The sequence below is a fragment of the Peromyscus californicus genome, unplaced genomic scaffold (assembly GCF_007827085.1).
Source record: "Peromyscus californicus insignis strain IS unplaced genomic scaffold, ASM782708v3 Scaffold_13__1_contigs__length_99412109, whole genome shotgun sequence".
NCBI lineage: Eukaryota > Metazoa > Chordata > Mammalia > Rodentia > Cricetidae > Peromyscus > Peromyscus californicus.
Window position 1 is genome coordinate 51,938,227 of NW_026294424.1, and position 13,708 is coordinate 51,951,934.

The window sequence follows — 13,708 nt, forward strand, 5'->3', positions numbered from 1 at the left end:
ACACTGTGAGCAACAATTAATAAATGGGACCTCCTGAAAATGTGTGTCTTTTTATATATACATCTTATGATACTGTTTCCCTAGAGAACTCTGACTGATATAGTCTATGAGTTTATTTAACAATATTTAATGTGCTAACAGTTTTGTAAAAGATTGATCAGGGGGAACCTTGGTAAGCACTATGATGATGTTCTTTAAATAAAATACACAGTGTTGTGATAAGTTAGGAAATAAAAATTTGGTTGGAGATGTAGATCAAATAATGTACCAGAGAAAGTAACTACTAGAAACATTCAACACTGGGGCCTGTTCCAATCACAGATATCTCCATCTTCTACCAATGAACAGAATGGTCTCTTACAGCTCTCCTTCCCATACTTTCCTCCCAGAGGCATGGTACTTCAAACACACTGAGCACATGAAAAACACCTTAGCTTTTTTATGTGTTTGATTTTAAATGATTGATTGTTGCACACTGAGAAAATTTCAGCATTGCTAAATATTTTGGAATGTCTGCCTTAAGTTATACAACCACAGGCGGCATCATGAACCACAGTTTAACAAGCACTATCACTGATTACACTTCTTCCACGTAGGGTATTGCTAGTATTAAAAAAAAAAATGCTTCCCTTTTTACAAAATAGTGCTATTCATAATTTCAGCAATGTATGTGAGCAATATATTCTGTTGTTAAAACAATATAATGAAGATGAAGTTATAATAAATGTGGTTTTCAGCCTCAAAGGTTTGGAATCATCTTTTTATTTCAAACCTCTAAGGTATGCACAGTATATATAACATTAGAATGAATACCAAGTTGTTTTTCCCTTAGAACTCTGATGCTATTTGAAATAACCCCTGGTGCATATTGTGTCAAGCCACTGTGGTGTTCCTTGATGGTGTCTCCAAATGTCAACGTTCACTATTTGAGAGTTTGTGTAATATTCACACTGAATTAGGTTCTAAATGACATCATATGTAACTCACTAGAGTTATCACATAACTAATCAATAGAAAGGGAAAATTGTCTTGAACTACTCGAGTTATTTATTTTCCTCTAGTTACAGAGGAAAACACTGGTAGCCAGATTAATTGATTTTTGTCTGTGTTATGGTTTCCTGTGTTTGTTTTCTTTTATTGTTGTTTTCTTGTAGAATATAAAACTTGGACAAAATTGTAATAAAAAGAGGAAGATATGAAATGAGAACTGAAGAAATAAACTTTGAAAATGGATTAAATGTACCAAATAGGAGGGAAAGGGATTTTATAAGTATTGCTTCAGCCATCATCACATGTATGACCCACAATTGCATTCAGCCTGCATCACATTGCATTCAGCCTGATCACACATGTATGACCCACTCCTTTCTCTCTCTCCCTTCCCCTTTCAAAAAAAAAGTCAAAATATAACACACACACAAAAATTAATATAAAACAACAAATTATCTAAGGCTTAAAAATTATAAATCAATAAGACAACAAAACAACCTGAAAAGTACATATACACACATGCAAAATGAAGTCTGTATTGTGTGAGCTAACTACTCCTGGGCACGGGTCCTGCCCTGGAGTGGTATTGAATGCCTTGTGATACCTGATGGAAGATAACTTATTTTCCTTTTTCCAGAAGTTACCAACTGCAAATACCTCCTTGGTAATGGGTAGAAGTTTGTGTCCACTTCTAGGAATATTTGTAAATTTAGTGGCAAGTAGCGTTTTCTTTGTTTATTCCTTTTTTTCTCTCTCTCTTTTATGTGTGGCATTATTATCATTGTTTCTAGTTTATCACTGCAGGGTTTAATTCTTACTCATAGAAATATATTAGCTTGCTTCTCTTAACTTTTATTAAAATATCTTCATGTATTTAACTGTTAATTCTCTGTATGTCAGGGATTGTCTAACTACATGGTAAAGTGCATGTTAAAAAAGCAAGCGAATACTTCAGCCATCATGGAACTTACAAAATTGGAAGAGATACCAGAAGACAATCAATCTTAGTAATGCTATTGTAACTATGTAGTTGGTTGATCTTCAGATACCAGATATGAATGTTCATACTTATGTATATGCATGTGTATATGTAAAGATATATAATCTACTCATTTGTGTTCCTATTGTGATAACTGGAATTAAACAAATAAAAAATAAATAAATAATAAATAAGGGAAAATATTTGAACAAAAAAGACATCTCTGGTAGAAAAAAAAAAATCACAGAAACTTCGGCAAAGGAATTCTTAAGGAAATGAGTTTCTGGAAAACATAGGCATTAAAGCACAGACAGGAGTCTGTTTGGGGCATCAGGAGCATAGGCTGTGAGTAATTTTACAAACACAAAGGAAAAGGTGCTAGTGAGAGGTGTGATGTGGAAGCATTAGCATCAACACCTCAGAAATAGAATGTCTTTATATACTTACTTGTTGCTTATTTGGTGAGTCACTTTCAAAAAGTCATAGTCTTTAGAATCTATGATGATCATAGGTATCTGGTGATTGATTAAAGTTAGAATAATAAAACTAAACACATGTAAAAGAAAAACAGGGGAGATCTACTTAAAGTCTTGATATAGGAACAGTTCCTTTGTTAAGGATCACAGAAAATGTTTGTTTTGGCATGGACTATATTGACAATGAAGGCAAGGAAACCTAAAAAAATAGTAAACACACAGGAGACAAAACCATTGCATCAATCCTAATCATTTCACCTAGCTTAGGACATAAATTGTTAACAGAAGTGCAGACAACTGTGCTAGTTTGGTTTCGTGAACTTCACACAAAGTAGAGCCATCAGGGAAGAAAGAACCTCAAATGAGAAATCACATCTAGCATACTGTCCTGTGGGCAGTTCTATAGGTACATTTCTGATTAATGTTGATGTGGGAAGGCCCAGCCTACTGTGGCAGTGTCCTGCAGATGGTACTGGGTTGGCTAAAAAAGCAAGCCGAGCAAGCCCTGGAGAGCAAGCCTGTAAAGAGTGTTCCTCTGTGACCCCTGCGACCTCTGCTTCAGTGCCTGACTTGAGTTGCTGCTTTGGCTTCCCGTGGTGATGGACTATAACCTGTAAGCTGGAATAAACCTTTTCCTTCCCTCGCTTTGTTTTCAACGGTTTTTGATCACAGAAACAAAATGCAGACCAGGACATCTACAGAGAGAAGTGTATGCAGAACATGGAGGTGGGGGACATGAATGAACTGTCATTCATTTTCATATAAGAAACATATCCATCAATTCACACTGAAGTCATTGCTGAGGTCTATACATGCAAAGTTCCAGTCTGTCTCTCAACCCTCCAAGGGTAAGTACGGTCCTAGTTTCTAATCCATCAATATCTTTCCAATTTTTGGAGTGTTATAGAGATACAATGTCACAGTATGTACTGTCTTGTATCTGACTTGCCTGACCTCTTCTTTACGGGTAATTGTATAATCTATGTCATCTTCAAAGTAGTTGTTATTATTTATTCATTGTACACCAATTGTATTAATACATCATAGAAAAATATCCATGTATCTAACATTGACAGACTTTTCATTTGTTTTTAATTTGAGGTTATTACTGCTAATGATGATAATAATATGAATATTTATGTTCACATTAGTCTTCAAAGTAAAAATACATACATGTATAACTTTGTTCAATACCTCTGGATACTATAGAATGCATATGTTCAGTAGAGCAGATGGAAAATTAGCTAGTGAAACATTTGCATCATTTTCCCTGCTCCAATAATCTATGTGTAGTTCCACATCTGTCTAGCATTGAATTTGGAGTAATATTTCAATCATAAAAATTCTGAACACATTGATTTACATGGTCTAATATTTTATTGGTTATTGTTTGTTACTTACTTCTGGGAAATGCATCCTTTTTTTGTCCATTTGGGGGTGAGAAAGGTGGATATGAATATCTTTCTCTTACCACCTTTCCCTTTCTATTGAGTAGCATTTTTTTATCATTTAGCATCCCTTTGTACATTAGCACATTTAGATAAAGTATCACAAGTATATTTTAAAGATTCCATCATGTTATATTTAAGTAAACAATACACCTACAGTTCATAATTCCATATACATTTTCTTACAGTTGCTACACTTGTGTTTATAGAAAAGTTTCTCTGATTATTTTCATTCATCACACTTTACCAGCTTTAATTTAATATCATATTTTAGGAAAGAAAGATACAGGTTAAAGGATGAGGAGAAGGGATTGGGAAATGCTGGGGAATCTGAGGCAAGGACAAAAGAGATATCTAATGAAAAGAATGGTGCATCATAAAGGACTTAGTATTTGACACACTAAGCTTCCAAGGACTCAAGCAGCTAAGTATATTTTCTGACATTTGTGGATCAGGGAGCATGAAAATGGTACAATAGATTTTGGCTTCACAATGAACAATTCTTATTAACATAATGAAAAGCACATTATAATTTCTGAAATTTCTAAATGTTAAGTATATTTTTGAAAATTCAGTTTAAAATTCCTTCCAGCTTTCCAAGAAAAATTGAGTTTTCTAGTAATTTTCTAAGAGTTTGCCTGGGTTTTATATTGATAATATCATGGCATTTGGAAAAACATCAATGCAGTTGAAAATATAAATTAAGTAGAAATTACTTGAGTACTCAGTTTCTCAATAAATATTTCAATTACCTGAGTGTTCATTGTTTTCTTATAATAAAAATGTACAACTATAACATTTAAGGCAATTATTTTCACTTATTTTCTATATCCATAAAAAACACACTGAAACATATAGATAGGTTCTTTTTCTAAAATTTGTATGCATTTGAAATTCCTTTACTTTTTTTTGTATTTGTAATACATTGGTTCTAAAAAAAAAATCTTTTGAGAAAATAATGGATAATTGAAGACCTTCCTTTTTGGATTTTTGATTATAAAATGATTTCTAGTAGAGATAATTGACCTTTTCATCAGAAAACTGATCCTTGGCATGGCAAATTGATTCACTTATACAAGAATAGTTGTATAAATTAAGAAGACCTTTAACTCCCAATTCTAAATACCAGACTGAGTTCAAAATGCTTTGGAACAGTGGTCTCAACCTGTGGGTCAGGAAAATCTTTTCACATGGTTTCCCTAAGACCTTCAGAACACAGATATTTACATCAAAATTCCTAACAATAGCAAAATTACAGTTACAAAATAACAACAAAATAATTTTATGGCTAGTGGTCAAAACAGGAACTGTATTAAAGGGCTATAGTATTAGAAAGGTTGAGAACAAATTGCTATAGGACAATAAAAGTTTTTTAAAAAAGAAACTTCTTGACTATTTTATTGCTTTAGAGAGAAAAATACTATAGAAGTCAGACTCTGAAACAAGTTCCTTGCACAGGAAATCTTAATAGATATTAATTTGCAAAGGAAGTTCTAACCGCTAACTCATCCTTTTTTATAACATGGGGTTACGTATAATCCTACAAAATAGAGTCTAAACAATGAAGGCGATGGCGTAAGGCCAATTCTGCTTTTATTTAAACATAGATGAAAAGAAAGTAACCATGCACCTCACATTGCAGAATCTAGGGACAAGAGAATCCAGCTGCTGGATGGGAACGTGGGGCTCCTTTTTCAAAATCTAATCAAAGAAAGCAGTAACCCACTCCACTCATAAGAGGTCATGATCATGTGCTTTGATTACTTTGCCAGTAAGGGATTGAAGTTTTCCTGAAATAATTTAGAAGCTATAAACACACACTAGACATAATAACATTACTAAGAATAAAGTGATCAGAAGGGCCAGGACTGTAGCTTGGTGATAGCATATTTGGCATGGGCAAGGATTTTGGTTCAAGTCCCAAAGCAGAAATAAAGAAAACAACAAGTTATACTGCTTACTCCTCAAATGATAGTAATTTTCTACATCCTAAGTAACATGAGAAATATCTAAAGATGTTGCGTGTCTGGTTACTGTTTAATTTTATGGTATTTTTCCTTAAGTTAAATATATTTTTCATTTCAGTTAGTTAGTTGGTTATTAGTTAGTTAAATAGTTAGTTAGTTAGTTAAGTCAGTTATTGCATTTTTGGAAGTGAAATTCCTCACATTGATTATATCCTCAATATAGATTTTTAGCTACATGAATATAGATCAAAGATTAACACAGAGATTGGAGCTTCAACACCGTGAATAGTTTTCCTGTGATCTACCAGGAAAGAGTAACGCATGTGCATCAGAAGTACAACTTGACTTGCAGTCTAAGATTTTACTCAAAATATAAATATTCCTATTTCAGGTTGCTATTTCCAAAGATATTCCTATTTTTCAAAGAAGCATAGCATTCTTTATTTGGAATTATCCTAAATTTTAAAACATGAGCACTGGTCAGGACTGTTATAATGTTTGGAGATCACAACCATCTTTCCAAATATTTGTGGTGATATTTTATTTGTGTACCCCAATGAAGCTTATCTGGAGATCAGAGGAAAAAGCCAGCCACTGTATTAAACATAGAAGTAAGGCAATGTTAGCACACGCCTTTAATTCTGGCATTCAGGAGGCAGAGAGTCATCAGGATCTCTGTGAGTTCAAGGCCACACTAGGAACAGAGCCAGGCATGGTGGCACACGCCTTTAATCCACAGCACTAGTTAACCATAAAGGTCTGAAGGTCTGTACAGACAGACAGGAAGCTGGGCAGAAAGAGGAAGTGATGTAGCTGGGCAGAGAGAGGAAGTGAGATGGCAAGGCAGAGAAAAAATATAGGTGTGAGTATACAGGAAGTAACTCTCTCTATGGCTGAGGATTTCCTAGTGGTAAGAACTTGGCTAGCTTCTTTCTGCTTCTCTGATCTCTCAGCTTTCACCCCAATATCTGGCTCTGGGTTTTTTATTAATAAGACCATTTGGCAATTCGTCTTTCAAATATTGACTTCATTGAGTAAACCACATCCTTAAATATGTCACTGTGGTGTCACTCCTGAGGAAGAACATTTGCTCCACATAGACCACTAGTGGGAGACCAAAGAATCAATTCCACCAAGGTCTAGTGTAGTGAACCAGTGTGTTTACTGGTATTGTTTACAGGAATCTGAGTGAGTGGTTGGTTACTTACAAGAGCATGAAGGATAACTCACAAAAGCTATATCCTCAGAGCTCCTTGTCCCAGCAATTTGGGAGTATTACAGCTCTATAAACTTCTAGTTCTGTCAACTCCCTGGTCATTGAATTTTGCTATCGAGTTTGATGGACCTCTGTTTGACTTCCAGTATGGAAGTTTTCAATTTTGAGGAAATAGATCCATAAGTGGAACCTTAACTTTTACAGGTGAAACATGACTCGAATTCAGGACTAACAAAGTGATAATGATGTAAAGCCACTATTCTCATTTCCAAATGATTCTGGATATTCCATATTGTGAAGTCTGAGTGTGGTCTTCTATTTTCTTCCAATGAGCCCTCTGTCAGTTTGAGGTAGAAGACAACAGAAAAATCTATGCTCTATTGGAGCCTCAAAGTCATGCTAAAACTGACTAAAGAATTACTGTTCCTCTAGAAATTCTTTCTCTATGTATTCTCTATTAATCTTTATGATTACAGTAGTTTTCTCCATCTCTCTTTCCATCTCTACAGTGTTAACTCTAGATTTCTGAAAATGTTTTGAGTCCCTTATGAGACAACAAGACAGAAAACACTAAGCTTTTCTGGAACAACATAAAACATCTAACAGTGCTATTTTTCTAAGGAAGAAAGCTCCTCCTCTCTTGAAACAAAGATAAGTCTTCATCAAACACACACACATACACACACACACACACACACACACACACACACACACACACACACACGTGCACAACAGACCAAAATAAAAACAACATCAGTTGTTAAGGTTCAGTTTACTAATGATCAAGATGTAAACTTGGTTTTTTGAAGCTCATTAACCTACACAGAAATCTCTCATATGAACAAACCCACATCTCAGTTACATAAACAAACAGAAAAAGAAAATCTCATCTTGTGTAATATATTGCAATAAATTTCAATAAAGATTAATTAAAATTAGTACAGCATCCTTGATTTTATCCCTGGAATGCGTTCTGAAAGTTGCTTTCTTTTGGATGATAAACCAAATATATACCAGTATTTATTCACAATTTTCAATGGAATTGCTTAAAAATTGAGGTCTAACCCACATAATATGAAAACTAGGCTGGTCACTAAAGTGGATTTAAAGCAAAACTTCAAGTCTCTTTAAATTTACTCCAAAAGATTCTGGAAAACATGTGTAGCAATATAGCAGAATCTTCATTACACATATGAAGAAACAATTTTTAATTTGAGCTGTTATTCACTGCAGCCAGTAATGGCTTTAGTAAATTAAAGTAAATTTCTGGATTGTAGTATTCTTTTAACCTTTAATTTATTTCAAGTCATGAATTAAAATCAGTTTGCACTTCTTACACATCCAATACATTGAAGAGGTCGTCGAGAGGCTCAGAAATTCATGGCAGAAGATTCCAAAGAATCAAAATTAAACTAAAGAAGTCATGCACAAACTCTCACTGATAAATAGAAATGGACAGGATGTATAGAACATGCTACAGAAGATCCATATAAAAAGCTATTTCTTTTTTAATTACTTGTTTTCTCTCCTAAATGGAAAGCAATAATGAAGACATTAATGATAACTGCAATAATAATGCCAGTAACATCAACTATTATGATAGTGAGGAATGACTATATGTAAGGAATGAAGCCACTCACTTTACTAATATTACCCCATTTAATTTTCACAGTGTGCCCATATGTAAAATCCACTCAAGCACAATCTATGAAGGAGTAACATAAATCTTCAATGTAAATATGCTACAGCCAGAAGCTTTTGAATTATTGCTTTTAATTTGGTCAATAGCTAGTTGTAATCTCATTTGTAATGTTGTAATCTCATTTATTTTTATTGGAGAGAATACCTTTGTGTCTTAAAATGTATATGTTAATATATTATTTGTCTAAATTCTATGTTTAAAAAGATATTCTAGCCTGGTGCTGCAGGAATTGACTTTTAAAACCATAAATATTATTATATTAATTTTACCATAAAATATTTCAATGCCTTACAATTAGTTATAAATTATAACAAAGGAATTTTAGCATTAAATGTACAGCCAATTGATTAGTAAATAAATGTTTATGGGAAGTTATTGTGTCAACCATTACAGGCTAAGGAGAAAGAATTTATTAATTTAACATAACACATCCAAAACTAGGTCACCATAGGGTTAGTACAATGACTCCAGTATATCATGTGACAAATTACCAAGTCTTGATTGTTCAGCTCAGGTTTTTCCAGTGAACAGCCTTCTCTCCTGACTCCTTTATGACCTAAAGCTCACAAAATAACTACATCACAGAGTCTGGAAAATACATTTAATCATAAACCTTAGCAAACAAGAAATAAACAAAGTCTATTGTTGAGGAATATTAGAAGAAAATACTAAAGTGATATCTAACAATGCCTCCAGAAACAAAAAAGAATTTTATAAATGTCAGAATTGCCCATGTCAAAAATATCATACATGATTCAGGCTGTCTCTACTATACTATCATTAGTTTCATCATACCGCAACAGTCATTCTCTGTAACCACTTCCTCAATAGTCCCCTGTGGTTGATATATTGTGCACCCCAATAAACTTATTTGGGGGGTCAGAGAACAGAACAGCCACTATATTAAACATAGAGTTTAGGCAGTGGTAGCCATGCCTTTAATCCTAGCGTTCTGGAGGCAGAGATCCATTCAGATCTCTGTGATTTCAATGTTACATTGGAAACTGAGCCAGGCACAGTGGCACACACACCTTTAATCCCAGGAAGTGATGGCAGGAAGCAGAAAGGTATATAAGGCATGAGGACCAGGAACTAGAGTTCCTTTGAGCTTTTAGTAGCAGTACAGATGAGATCCATTCAGGTGAGGATTCAGAGGCTTCCAGTTTGAGGAAAAAGGATCTGCTGAGAAGCTGGTGAGGTGAGGTTAGCTGTGGCTTGTTCTGTTTCTTGGATCTTTCAGCATTCACCCCAATACCTGGCTCTAGGTTTGTTTTTACAAATAAGATCTTTTAAGATTCGTGCTACAGTCCCCATACTTCTGCTACTGTTGTAACTGCACAGATTGTATTTATTTGCGATACAGTTTTGTTTTCTTGAAGTACTTACTTTCTGTATTTCAAGCCTTTTCTCTTTTGACAGACATTTTCATTCTTTGCATCTTCAGCTTTCAATATTTTTTTTGTTTCACATTATGTGGTAAATACCCTTATCCATATTATTTGTGAGCAGTTAATATGTCTGAATATTTAGAATATATTAATCTTGTGAATATAAAAAGTCTTCTTTCAAATGTTTAATAAAAGACCAGAACAAATAAATATATGAGCACAAATTTAATATTTCTGTTTCTATCTTAGTGAAAATCCAGTGCTTCCTTTGGCTAAATTGTCATATAATCTCTGCACTGTTGCCAAGTGATCAAATATGAATCAGAAACCACATGTTACTGACTAATTTTCTATGACTCTAAATACAATAGCTTTTAAATAATGTTAGTGTAGCACTTCAGCAGTTTCAATGAGCTATTACACAGTCTTAAGAGTCATGTGATCAGTTTGGACAGAAATGATACTACCTTGATTACTCGTTTTTTTGGGTGAGAAGTAGAGTGATTAAGAAAAATACAGGAGTATGTCACAGCCCACACATTTAATGTGAATTAAATATGTAACATTGGACTTCAAAGCAATGCTTTCTTTGTGAGTTACTTGGAATTGTTAAGAGTAAAGAGTAATAATGGGGAAGAAAGAGAGCAGTGGGTAGGGGGTCATGGAAGGATAGGAGAGAGGAGGGAATACAGGATGGGATAAGTAATACTAAAGACATTTTCTAAAAGTCATATGGAAACTTACGAGTGCAGAAAGATCTTAAAATGGCATATACATATATAGAAAGTTTATTCCGTGTATAAATTCACGAAGTGCAAATAAAATTTTTCTTTATTGAAAATGCTCCCTGGAAGTTACAAAGAACTACAAAATCCCAACATCAGACATAAGAATCCCTCTTTTGAGTTGCTAGCCAGAGTTGTCCATGGAATCCCCAAACACACAGGTGTGGTGATATTTTATTTGTGCTGAAATGTGGTGATACTTTATTTGTGCTTTAATAAATAAAGCTTGCCTGGAGGTCAGAGGAAAAAGCCAACCACAACACAGAAGTCATGCAATGTTAACACACGCCTTTAACCCTATTACTTGGCAGATAGGATCTCTGTGTGTTCAAGGCCCCACTGGAAACAGAGTCAGGTGTGATGGCACACGCCTTAAATTTCAAAACTAGTTAACCATGCAGATCTAGAAGTCTGTACAGACAGATAGGAAGTGACAGAGTTGGGTAGAAAGAGAAAGTGATGTAACTTAACATAGAGGGTAAATGAGATGGCAGAACAGCAAGGCATACAGACGTAGGTAGACAGGAAGTAACTTGCATTTGGAAGTGCAGAATTGGTGAGGTAAGGTTGGCTGGTGGCTTTTCCTATTTCCCTGATCTCTCTAAGGCTTTCACCCCTATGTTTGGCTCCATGTTTTTTTATTTAATAAGACCATTTAGAAATTCGTCTATACACAGGTTACTGCTATTGTCTTTTGTTGTCCCTCAGAGGCAGAAGTTAAGTCCCTATTGCTAAAAACACTATATTCGGCACACACAGGACCAAGAGGTCCTTTGGCTAAACTGAATAAAATATCTCCTCCTGTGAACAAGCTTTTATGGTCCCAGAAGGTGCCACATAGGCTTTCAAAAGAGGGAAGCAACCAACAATCCTACTCAGCTATGAGACCTATGAAGCACAACACAGAACAGCATAACTAAATATCCCTAGGGGTGGAGTAGTGGCATGCATAACTTGGCAGTACAAAACAGCTTTTTTGTTTTCATTTTTTCGAGACAGGGTTTCTCTGTGTAGCTTTGCGCCTTTCCTGTATCTCGCTTTGTAGACCAGGCTGGCCTCGAACTCACAAAGATCCGCCTGCCTCTGCCTCCCAAACAGCTTTTTTTTTTTTTTTTTTTTTTTTTTTTTGGTTTTTCGAGACAGGGTTTCTCTGTGTAGCTTTGCGCCTTTCCTGGAACTCGCTTTGGAGACCAGGCTGGCCTCGAACTCACAGAGATCCGCCTGGCTCTGCCTCCCGAGTGCTGGGATTAAAGGCGTGCGCCACCACCGCCCGGCCCAAACAGCTTTTTAATCATAGGTAAGACCCTCTGAACAGTAGGGAAACCATGCCTGGTGTTGGTAATGTCATGGATCTTAGAGAAGAATCTACAACCACCACCTTTACTAAACCACCTAATCCCCATCAATATTTCAAACATTTGTCTTTACATTCACAGATAAGTATTGTCCTCAATCCTAATCCAGAAAACTAATTTTTCCAACAGGCAAAGATCAATGCAGACAACCACAACCAACCAACATGCAAAGGTGAGGATCCATCCTAGTCTCAGTAGATACATCTGCAGAACAATTCTCACACCTAAGGATCAGGGATTCATTCAGAAACGGGGGCAGAAAGAGCCAGGGGATCAGGGAGTTTGCTGTGAGGTTGTATCTCCTAGTCATGTTGAAAGCTACACCCATGAAGTCTCACCAATGTGACTGCCTAAACAGGAGCTGAACTAGAGCAATAGACTGCCAGAGTAGGTTGGAGGAAAGCCACAAGGCTTAAGCCCTACACAAAGAACTGCAGTCAACTAAGGATGGCTGAGAGTGAGAGGTGCCACATTTCCTAAGTGTCACCTTTCCCAGGGAAGAGCCCTCCAATAGGTTATCCAATAACAGTGCTTCAACAACTGAGCCATCTTCCCAGATCCGACTTTGGTCATCATAAGAATTACATGGTCTGGCAGCCCCGCGGGGCCGGCTGGACTGAGCAGCGGGAGCATGGCGCTGAAACGGATCCAGAAGGAACTGACTTAGAGAGGGATCCTCCAGCTCAGTGCTCTGCAGGACCTGTAGGTGATGACTTGTTCCACTGGCAGGCCACCATCATGGGCCCAAATGACAGTCCTTACCAAGGGGATGTTTTTTTCCTGACCATCCACTTCCCTACAGATTATCCTTTCAAGCCCCCAAAGGTTGCTTTCACTACCAAAATCTATCACCCCAATATCAACAGCAATGGCAGCATCTGCCTGGACATCCTGAAGTCATAGTGGTCCCTAGCATTGGCTGTGTCCAAAGTTCTCTTGTCCATCTGCTCTCTGCTCTGTGACCCCAACCCTGATGACCCACTGGTGCCAGAAATAGCCCACACCTACAAGGCCGACAGAGAGAAATATGCGTCCTCTTTGGGTTGGCTTTGTGTGCGGTTCCTCAGGTTCCCACAGATATCTTCCTGCCCAAGCCAAGCCCGTGTACAACAGACTAGCAAGAGAGTGGACACAGAAACATGCTATGTAAGTGCCTCGAAGGCTCCATGGGAGACTATGGTGATATTTTATTTGTATTAAAATGTTATTTGTATGTTAATAAATAAAGTTGCCCGGGGGTCAGAGCTATTAGCAAGCCATAGGAAAGCAGGGCAGTGGTAGCGTATGCTTGTAATTCCAGCACTTAGTAGGCAGAGCTGGGTAAGTCTCTGTGTGTTCAGGGATACAGCCATTATTGGATACACATGCCTTTAATCTTAATACCAATCATGGAAAACCTGGA

The 13,708-nt window shown here is 36.2% G+C and overlaps 1 pseudogene; it reads left to right on the forward strand.

Moving 5' to 3' along the window:
* Positions 1-5,463: 5,463 nt before the first annotated feature.
* Positions 5,464-13,708, forward strand: part of LOC128108754 (ubiquitin-conjugating enzyme E2 D4-like) — a 54,997-nt pseudogene continuing 46,752 nt past the window's right edge.